General features: G+C 37.6%; 1 long non-coding RNA gene and 1 pseudogene across 1 annotated transcript in view; one reads left to right on the top strand and one right to left on the bottom strand.

Moving 5' to 3' along the window:
- The window catches only part of LOC138166801 (uncharacterized), a 36,274-nt gene that overhangs the window by 2,536 nt on the left and 22,636 nt on the right, over positions 1 to 11,102 (bottom strand). The gene's annotated exons all lie outside the window — the stretch shown is intronic.
- LOC138166733 (large ribosomal subunit protein eL30 pseudogene) overlaps positions 5,538 to 11,102 on the top strand; it is a 94,114-nt pseudogene continuing 88,549 nt past the window's right edge.

Below are 11,102 nucleotides of genomic sequence, written 5' to 3'. Positions count from 1 at the left end.
TCTATCTATCTATCTATCTATCTATCTATCTATCTATCTATCTATCTATCTCACATGGTACTCACCACAGCTCTGGGAAGTAGGTGCAATTATTATCTCCATTTTACAGATAAAGAGACTGTGGCTGAAAATCTGAGTCAACTTGCCCAGAGTCACATAGCTAGGCCTCAGTCTCCTCCTGAATGCTAGATTTTAGAATCCTAGAGAACAAAGCCCTGTTTCATCTCCCTCCTGTTCCAATGTTCCCCACAGAGCAGGCAAGTGATAATTGTTATACTACATTGCTGACTTAAATACAAAACAATCTCACTAATTCAGACTAAATGTGAGAAAGGCCAATTTAAATTATTACTAAGTTGCAGTATAGACTTAAAAACTGCAGTTTAGTTGTTTTCAAATATACACGGTAATTTAAACTAAGCCCTTATAAACTACTTCCAATTTATGCAGATACAGCAATATCACAGAGAAAAATGAATATTTTTAATGTATTTATTTTTATAAACATCATCTCTCCTTCCCACTGCCCCTCAAATGAAAAAGAAAAGAAAAATAAACTTCACACAGCAAATGTTCATAGTACAACAAAACAAATCCCCACAATGGGAATATATGTCCATTCTGCATTTTAAGCCCATCAGTTCTCTGGCAGGGAGTGGGAGGTGTGTTTCATCTTCAGTCCTCTGAACACATGGTTAGCTATTGCATCGATCAGAGGATTGATCATGAAAGTTTTTTTTCTCTATAATATTGCTGTAACTGCATAAATTCTTCCTCTAATGCTCACTTTGTTTAGCATTGCTTCATGGAGATTTTTCTAGTATCCCTGAAACTGCCTTTCCTGTCTTTTTTTTTTTTTTGGACATAATAATCTTCTTTTCTATTCAAATACCACAGGGTGTATAGTCATTCCCCAAAAGATGATAGCCCCTTAGTTTCCATTTTGGGATACTACAAAAATAGTTGCTGTCAATTGTGTGTGTGTGTGTGTGTGTATGTGTGCATACATGCCCTTTTCTTCTTTCTCAGTAGAGTGGAAGTTGGAAAAAAGGCTATGTCCTGTTTAGTAACTTTCTGGATGTGGCTCAAAATTGTAAAAGTCCTATTTTAACTGTTGTTTTTCTTAGTGTGAAAGCTTTGTTCAACAGCAAATGAGCTGATGCACTAGTGGAGGAAATAATCCCCCCCCCGTCTCCCATACACACACACACACACACACACACACACACATACACACACACCACACACACACACACACACACATACACACACCACACACACACACACACACACACACACTGACATTCTTGCTATAGAGAAAAACAAGTTACATCTAAGTGGAAGGTACTTAGTTCCTTTTAGAGTTCTAAAAGTTTTTTAGATTTTCAGATTTCACAGGTTTCTTTTAGAGGCCAATGCAAGGATCAGTTTCATTGTCTGACAAATAATACAAGAATGAATGAATGAATGAATGAATGAATGAACCAAAAGCATTTATTATGTGTGAAGCACTGTATTTTGAGGGATATTTAGTCATCTCGGCTTTCAATGCTCTTGGTAACTGCCCCCTGTGAAGATGATTGTATCCTTTGTATCAACAGCTTTTGCAGAGAATGAGAGAGAAAGAGTAATTGAAGATCTAGAAACTGTCAACTTATCCTATCCATATGTAGGTGAAGTTTAGTTATTGTTTAGTCATTTTAGTCGTGTCTGTCTCTCTGTGACCCCATTTGGGGTTTCCTTGGCAAAGATACTGGAGTGGTTTGCCACTTCCTTCTCCAGCTCATTTCACAAATAAGGAAACTAAGGTAAACAGGGTTAATAACTTGTACTGGGTCATACAGCTAATAAGTGTCTGAAGTCAGATTTGCATTCAAGAAAATGAGTCTTCCTGACTATGCCACCTAGCTGCCCTATAAATATATAAAATAAAATATTTCTTCAAGTCATAAACAAATAATAAAACAAATATTTGCATGCTGCTTTCCAAACTTGAAAAATTCATTGATACATGATATCAATTGAGTCTCACAACGAATTTGTGACATAGGTCAACAGGTGTAATTATCCCTTTGAGTAGGTCACACAACTACTAAGTGTCAGAATTGACTAAATCAATAACACTTTCATTTAAAAAAAAAGACAACTTGTTGCAAGAATGCCAAGTACCAACTAAGCTAGATAGATCCTAAAGTTTCTTCCAGCTTGGAGATTCTGTGAGACTAGGTATAAATTGATTACCTAGGATATTCATTAATAGAGTTATTCTTAGAAATTCTTTTGTCCAGGGAACAAATTAAGGTGAGGTGAAACGATCTACTGACAGTTCAGAGAATTGTAGCCCCAACACAATATTCACAGCACCTACAGTGACTATGAATATGCTGACATAGTTCTGAATTGCAAAATATAACAGACACTCCATGTAGAAGACAGAGGCAAAACATTAATTCAGACAATGGAAAGCCAAATCCCAACACCAGAAAACTGAATTAATCATAGCAACAAAGAAGATAATACACCTGATCACTCCAGGAAGCATCACCATCCCAAAGCCTTCCCACAAACAAATACAATAATAGATGTCTGCTTGCCTGTGTCCTCTGTCCTCCCTCCATTCCAACTGCTCTGACTCCCAGCTTCCTCTCAGCTCTGCTCCACTCTCCCTGCTCCACCTGTTCAGCAAACTCCTCCTACCACAGGCTCCATGTGATTATATTCAGCCTATTAAGGGGCAGGGAAATTCCCATTACCATTACAAGAATAGCCTCAAAATTGTTGGGGAGAACCACAGAGGGTAGGGAATTGTAATTCAGAGGACACTGTGACTGTGTAATTATGTTGAGATGGGCCATCTGATGAGTGATGGGGAAGAATTCAAGCCCAAGGGAATCACAGCTCTCTAGTTCTTATCCCTCTTCACTACGAGGGAAGACCTAGGGACTGGAAGAGAGAACAGGATTGTACTTCTCAGTGCAGAAAACATTCACTGTTCCAAGGAAACACAGCTCTCTTCACAGCACCTTGGATGAAAAAATCTGGTCATCCTGCCTTAGTTATGGACTCATTACCCCTATGAGGACTCTGGGGATTATTCCTTAGGACAACTATCAATAGCCTGGATATCATTCCACAAGTCTAAAATATTTCTCATACTAGCCAGTCCTCAGCATATGACTGCTATCTTTATAGAAAAAAAAATAGTAAAGGGCAATTGAAAAGTCTCAGTTTAAATCCTTATTTTGCCACTATGCAATTTTGTGCCACCTATGTGCCACTATTATGCCACCTATGCAATTTTGTGCAAGTCACTATAATTTTTTTAGGTCTCATTTTCCTTATTTATAAAGTGAGAGTCTTGGATTAGATAACTTCCATGGTCCTTTCTAGCCTTGGATCATTGATTGCGATCAGCCTCTATTCCTTTGATTGTAAATTATAATCCAATATAGGAATACAAGGATGCCTTTTTTCTTATTTGGATGTTGGTTATTTTTTGATGGAAAGAAACAAATTGGGGTGTGTGTGTGTGTGTGTGTGTGTGTGTGTGTGTGTGTGTGTGCAGAAAACACTGAGGAAAAACAATTACTTGGGCAAAAATATGCAGAACTTGCTAGGACCAGCCTCTTCGAAGAATGTACTGAGAGGTCAGAGAAAGTATCCCCTCAGAGGAGGTGACTGTAATGTCTTGCTTCCTAGCAGTTCTTTTATGTATGACTCTGAAGTTGGGAAATCTCTGAAGTCTGGGAAATCTTGATAACTAGAGCTTTTTGGTAACTATAGGGCAATTATTAATTGCCTAGCTGTGGGGGCTCTAACTAACAGATATGAATATTGGTTTTTCTTTTTTGTTTTTTTTTGGAGGTGGAAAGGTAGGGCAATTGGGGTTAAGTGACTTGCCCAAGGTCACGCAACTAGTATGAATATTGGTTTTTCACCAAAAGATTGAGTTGAGTCACATCACCCAGCAACTGAAGTCAGCAACCAAAGATGCAGAGGCCATATTTTGGCCTTTTTTATATCATCTCAGTGACCAGTGAGAGAAGCAGAGTTGCCTAGGTACTTTCTCAAATATAATAATTTCTTTGAAGAATCCTACCAAAATTTTAGCTTTTAAGTAAGTTTTGTTTTTTAGGAAAATATAAAGTAAGTACTTTAAGGCTTACTTCTCAGTTCCAGTAGTTACTTACTGTTCTGCATACAGTATACTCCGTCTCCTAAAGCTATGCTTTGTATTGACCTCATCCATCCTTAGGGGACCATCTCTAGTTATCCTTATCTATATTTTGCCATTGGACCCAGATGGCTCTGGAGGAGAAAGTGAGGTTGGGGATTTTACATGGCCCTACCTCACTTAAATCCAATTCACTTGCAAGTCATGGCATCACCTTCCCGATGTCATGGTCCTCTTCAAGAATGAAGGACAAATAACACCAGCCCATGCTTATCTCTTTCTCTTAGCTACTTTGCCTTTCATAAATGTTGTTGAGTCATTTTTCAGTCACTTCTGACTCTTCATGACCCCATTTGGGCTTTTCTTGTCAAGAATACTATAGTGGTTATCACAGACACAACGTATGTGTGACGACTAACTTTGATAGACTGGGCTCTTCTCAGCAATGTAAGGTTATAAGACAACTCCAAAAGACTCACAATTGAAAGAGATATCCACATCCAGAGAAAGACCTGTAGTCTGAATGCAGATTGAGCAAACCACTTGCTCTGTTTATTTTTCTTGTTTTGTTTTTTTTCCTCTTTCCCACTGATCATTCCATCAATTTTAATCCTTCTCTACCACCTGACTAATAATTAATGTGAAGATACTTGTAGATCCTATATTTGAGTGCATGCTGCCATGACGGGGGAGAGGTAGGGTGAGAAAATTTGCAACTCAAGGGACTGTGGAACTGAATGTTGTAAACTAAAAGTAAATAAAAAAATTAATTTCAAAAAAGAATACTATAGTGGTTTGCCATTTCTTTCTCCAGTTCATTTAATAAAAGAGGAAACTGAGGCAAACAGGTTGAAGTGACCTGCCCAGAGTCACATGGTTAAGAAGCATCTGGGGCCAGATTTGAACTCATGACAGTGAGTGTTCCTGACTCCAAGAGTGGCACTCTATCCATTGTGCCACCTTCTTCAGGAGGTCATTCTTTTTGATCCCTTCCCTCTCCTTCTTTCCAATGCTTTCCCTCTGAGATGAACTTTCATTTATTCTCTTTATATTTTATATGAACCTTGTTATTTTCATTTTATTCCCCATTAGAATGTGACTTCTTTGAGGGCAGAGCCCATATTTTGGCCATTTTTTTTATCATCTCTTCTTTGCACAGTGCTCAACACATAGTAAGTGCTTAATAAATGAGTGTTGATCAGCTGTGGCAAATGAAAATTATATTGCAGCTGCTGGCACTGCAAGTACTGATCACAGCTTTATTACCAGTTGGCATGATTCCCACTGGGTAAGTGCTGACCTTCCTTCTGCATACTCATTCTTCCTGCTAATGGCTTTCATTACAGCTAGTCACTGTCTTAGTAGAGCTTCTCCTTGTTGGAAAGGGCTAGGGGGAAGCTATACTTAACTACTGTCATTGTATATACACAAGTCATTGTACTTTGCATCCCTTAAATTCAGTAAATGGCATCTATTTTGGAGAAAGATGATGTTGCTAATTACCCTTAAAAAAAAAGAATCGTAGTAGGAGAGGTGGTTCTATGTAAGAAATCTCTACATTTCCATTGAGATAGACTTACTGCAACTCAACAAACATTTTTAGCTGCTTACTATGGGCAAGGTACCAGACACTTGCTAGCTATGTGACTCTAAGTAAGTCATTTAATCCTGTTTATTTTAGTTTCCTCATCTGCAAAATCAGCCGGAGGAAGAGAGAGCAAACCACTCCAGTATCTTTGTCTAGAAAATCCCAAATGGAGCCAGGAAGAGTCAGCCAAGAATTAAATGACTGAACAACACCCTGAAAGAAAATGAAAGAATTCTTCCTTTGAAGGTACTCCTATTGTGCTGAGGGTGATAGATACAATAAAAGAAAAAAGCAAAGTATCTGAATAATCGCATAAAATAATTTCAAGGGGCAAAGTCCACTAATATCTATTATTCAGAAGAGGGGAGGGGAGATCAGGAAAACTTGGGGCAGAAGGTGGCCCCAGAGAGTGACTTTAAAGGAAACTAATTTTGCCATCAGGGGAGTTAAGAAGGCAACACATTTTCAGATGTGCCTGTGCAAAGACATGGAGGTGGGAGGTAGAATATGATGGGAAAATGCAAGTAGGTCAGTTTGATTTTAATGGGGAAATGTATGAACAAAGACTGGATAACTCACTCATTGTATTTAACTCTATTATCTTGTTCTGTCTGAACAAGAGGTATTTCAGCTCTTTGTTGCGTATGAAGTATAGTGATTATTATTATATTGTGTTCTTCTATAATATTAATTCTATTGTACAGTAGAAAGAATGCAGGATGTGGGGTCAGAGGACCTAGGTTTAAATCATGTCTCTGCTATTTCCTATCTATGTAACCTTGGGGATGTCATTTGACCTCAATATAAATTTCCTCATCTATAAAGTGATAGGGTAAGACAAGATGGCCTATAATGTGCCGTTTGGCTTTAAATCTATGATCTTATGATTCAAACTAACAATTTCCTGGACCTTTAGGGCATATAATTATCATTCTAGCTATTCAATTTGGTGATATGTTTTGGTGGTAACTGAATGTCACTTTTCTCCAATGGTAAAAGTAATCATAATTTATCATCATTGATATTTTATTGTTTGATTTTCATTTTATTTTGATATTTCATTTTATCACATAACCTGAGAATTTTGAATGTGGGGATCAAAGGCAAGAGATCTGCCAAGTTCAAGATAGGGAGCTGCTTGCCTGAAAGTGTTCTGGGATCAAGGTGGATAAACACAGGCCTTCAGCCTGTAGTGGTTTGACGAATCCTTAGAAACCTAATCCTCACTCACTGTCAAGCTGTCTGCTCCCGGCATGGCCTTCACTTTATCTCCTCCTCTTCAGGCACTAAACAGTATTTGAGAAGGTGAATTGAAACAAAATGAGTGTCCCTGATTAGCCCAGCAAAGACAGATTTTTAACTAGTTCTTTGAAATTTAGCTATATGACTAGGCCTATCGGTTTATAATCCATTTGTTTTGGCTTAAAAAAAATTAAAGAAAAAAAATCAACTGAATAAAAGGCTATGGTGTCAGCTTTTTTGAGTGTGGCATTTATGTTTATTTGTGGGGAAGATGGAGTTTGGGCTTGTCTTGAAATGGCTAGATATGAACCTGGTGCTGTTTGGTGCTAGGCCCCACTGACAGATTTACAGTCCGAGTTGAGGCCACTGCTGCTGCCTGATGAAAATGGCAGGTGTGGCTTCTACAAAGAGGATTCCTGTCTCCAGTGTCTGCCCTGCACACATGTGTAACTGAGAGCCTCCAGAGGTCATGGAGGGGCAAGTCTGTGTTTAAAGCTAGTTATATATATATATATAATATTGAAAAAAAGAAGAAAAATTGATTTTCTTAAATGTCTCATGTGACAAAGAAACACTCTTCACTATACTAGGCCAAGTTAGGAGATATTCCAAAATGACCAAACCCAACCCAATCATCTAATTTTGAGAGTTTAAGAATGGCTATTATTAATATATATATGCATGTATATATATATATAGAGAGAGTGATTTTATTTAAAGAATGATTAATACAGAAACCAAAAAGATAAAACTTCATCAACATGTTTATATTTTTGATCTCTCTCCAGCAATAATTGCTGGCATTTATAGATAGTATAGTATAGTGGGAAACATTTTAGATTTGGAATCAGAGTTCAAATCTTGGGTTCAAATCTTATTTATTTTTATTTTTTCAGGGCAATTGGGGTTAAGTGACTTGCTCAAGATTACATGGCTAGTAAGTGCTAAGTGTCTGAGGTCAGATTTGAACTCAGGCCCTCCTGACTCCAGGGCTGATGCTCTAAATTCACTATGCCACCTAGCCGCCCCTCGAATCTTATTTATTAGCTGCCCGATAGTGAGACGATTATTGACTCTCTGAATCTCCATCTCTTCATCTGTAAAATAAAGGAATTGGACCAGAAGACCTCTGAGGTTATTTCAAGCTTCAGATCAATTATCTTATGAATTACAACAGAGTATACTGTAAAAAAGGAAGTAGGATTTTCCCAACCTGGCATCATCAGAATGTAATTATTCAAAGATATGAAGAAGGAAGATATCATCTTAGTGGACTATGCCCCACTAGGTCAGGAGCTTTTTTTTCTTCATGTAACCAGGACCTTGCGTATAGTAGGTATTTCATAACTGTAGGTTGAATTGAATTGGACTGAATATTATTTATAGACTTGCAAGTTTTGAAGTTGTAGGAATATTCAAGTATATAAATTAATTCTACAGATGAGGTGTTCCTCAGTATTTTTTCTAGAGTGGTATAGCCATGCTTAGTTGGAGCTCACCCACCTCTCTCTGGAAGAAAGATTGAAAAGAAGAAGAAAGGAAGAAAGATTAAGGTTGACAGAGAAATTTACCACTTCCTACTAATGGTGGGTGCCTCCCTGGACTTGAAAGGGCTGAAAGCTTTCATTCTTTTTCTGCAAAATATTTTTTTTTCTTCCTTAGACTCTTTATACTTTGTGCTGGTGTCATAAGTAGATAATACCTTTTGTTATCCCATTATATGTGGTGTATATATATGTATACACACACACACACACACACACACACACATATATATATATATATATATCCAAGAGTTCTAATGTGTTACAAGTTGCCCATTTTACTTCTGTGAAAATAAGTGCAATGGAATGTGAATAATGTATACAATTAGACTAACAACATACATTTTTGGTAGACAGCACTGTAAATAACCCATACATTTGGAACAAAATGTGTATATTTCATTAAGTACTCTGAAGACTTTCAGTTTGGAATTCAAACTGTTAGCTTAGAGTAATGCAGTGTCTTAAATCTTACCATACAGTGTGATTTGTGCAAGATAAGTTTAATTTTCTCTTTTGGTTATATCCCATGATTTCATTGGTTTGGTGAATTTCCAGTGTGGAACCTCCCTCTGCTATTGGGGCTTGGCAATTTGTGTTTCTTCATGTCCAGGAGAGTTTCACTTGCCTAGTGAGTTGCCTAGGGTCACAGAGTGAGGATGGCTTAGAGTCAAGAATCAGTGCCAGTTCTGACTTTCTGACTCTAAGGCAGGGGTCGTTACCCTGGGGACGAAGATTTTTGTTGTTGTTAACTGTCTTTCAATATGAGTGATTTCCTTTGTAATCCTGTATATTTTATTACACACATTTAAAAGCATATTCTGAGAATCACAGGCTTCCCCATCATGCCAAAAGGGTCTATGACGTGAAAAAGGTTAAGAACCCCTGCCCCAAGTCCAGCCCTCTGTTTTCCATGACACATTGACACCATACACTAGTACTGTAAATAGCTGAGTACTGTGTAGCCTATAAATAATTCCATACTTTGCATTTTCTAAGAATTTTGAAGTTGAAACTTCACTGACTGGTAGCCATTCCTGTAGGGTCAGTTGTTTTGTGGGAGAATTTTCAAATTAATTCAATTTCCACAAAATAGAGAGTGATCATTCTGTCTTTCATAAGTTTTTTTTAAAAATAGTTAAATGGGCATTTTGAGGAAAGGGACTATAGAAACATATCTATCTGCGTATTAGAAAGAGCTGGTGAGGAGTGAGTATGAAAAGGCTTTAATGAATTTGAACTGTAACACAAGACTCATTTATTTTCAGCAGCTTGCATCCATCCATCCATCCATCTTGTCAGTATACAGTACAACAGCACATGGTGACATGTAGTAACACTTTCCTTTTGACTTATGCTATCTGGTGGTGGCCCAAGAATGTTGATTAGCTCTCTGTACCATCTGATTTATGTTTTACCATGCAATATATTTTCCAAAGTCTTTGCCCATTAAGGAATAAGGTTAGTAAGGGAAAGTGACTGATGTTGGGGCCAATGCTTGGATCCATGTTGGAATGTTCTTAAACAGTATGGTTTCCTGAGATGGATCTGCAGAGGGTATCCATATAAAAGGGGAAAAAAAGGTGTCAACATATAAAGCATTCTACACATCCTAAAACCATAATTTGCAATGATTTGCATTATTACAAATTATACATTATAAGGTTATTTGTTTTAAAGGTATATCTTACCCCCTGAAAATTGTTCCTTTTTAATCCTTTTCTATTTAAATTCAATTTCTTTTTTGCCTTTTGGAGGGGGTACAGCAAGGCATTTGGGGTTAAGTGACTTGCCCAAGGTCACAGAGCTAGTAAGTGTTAAGTGTTTGAAGCTGGATTTGAAATCAGGTCCTCCTGACTCCAGGGCCAGTGCTCTATTCACTGTACCACCTAGCTGCCCCAAATTTCTTTTTTTATTATGAATCTGAAAATGAGTGAGTAAATTAAGAAAGCATTTATTGAGTGTTTACAATATGCCAAGAACTATGCTAAGTTCTGGGAATACAAATGGGTAAAAAACAAGACTTTTGCTGCTGTCATGGAGCTCATATTTTATTTGCAGGGGATGACACATGAAATAAAGTTCAGTTTTAGAGCAGAGGAAAAGATCCAGAAATCATAGGGGTACAGCTGGTGGAGCAAGAAGGACAATGCCCAGAAGTTCTTAGGGTACATAGTGAACTGAAATGACAGTGCCAGCAGGCTGCAGGGAGTATAGGTAGATTATGAGGCCTGGAAGATCTTGGGCCATAGTGCATATAGTAAGGTCTGGTCTTAACAGAAGAAATATGAGCTGCCAAGCATCTTAGGCAAAGAAGGATGGGGTTCCCTTGGTAGTGGTGACTCTTTCCACCCCCTCCCACCACTATATGAGGAACAAAAATAAAACTTGAATGTAAAACTTTGAAATTCTTTTATATAGTTTTAAAAATTATATATTAAATTTATCATAGCAGTAACAAAATTGCCCTTTTTTTGAGCTTTTGGTTTTCCTTTCTATTTTTCCTCCTTCCTTCCTTCCTTCCTTCCTTCCTTCCTTCCTTCCTTCCTTCCTC

This window comes from Petaurus breviceps, unplaced genomic scaffold (assembly GCF_028583685.1).
Source record: "Petaurus breviceps papuanus isolate PSGF00001 unplaced genomic scaffold, PetGlider_PUasm1.0 126, whole genome shotgun sequence".
NCBI classification, from domain to species: Eukaryota; Metazoa; Chordata; class Mammalia; order Diprotodontia; family Petauridae; genus Petaurus; species Petaurus breviceps.
The sequence above is the reverse complement of the archived record's forward strand: the minus strand, read 5'-3'. Positions and strand labels throughout refer to the sequence as shown.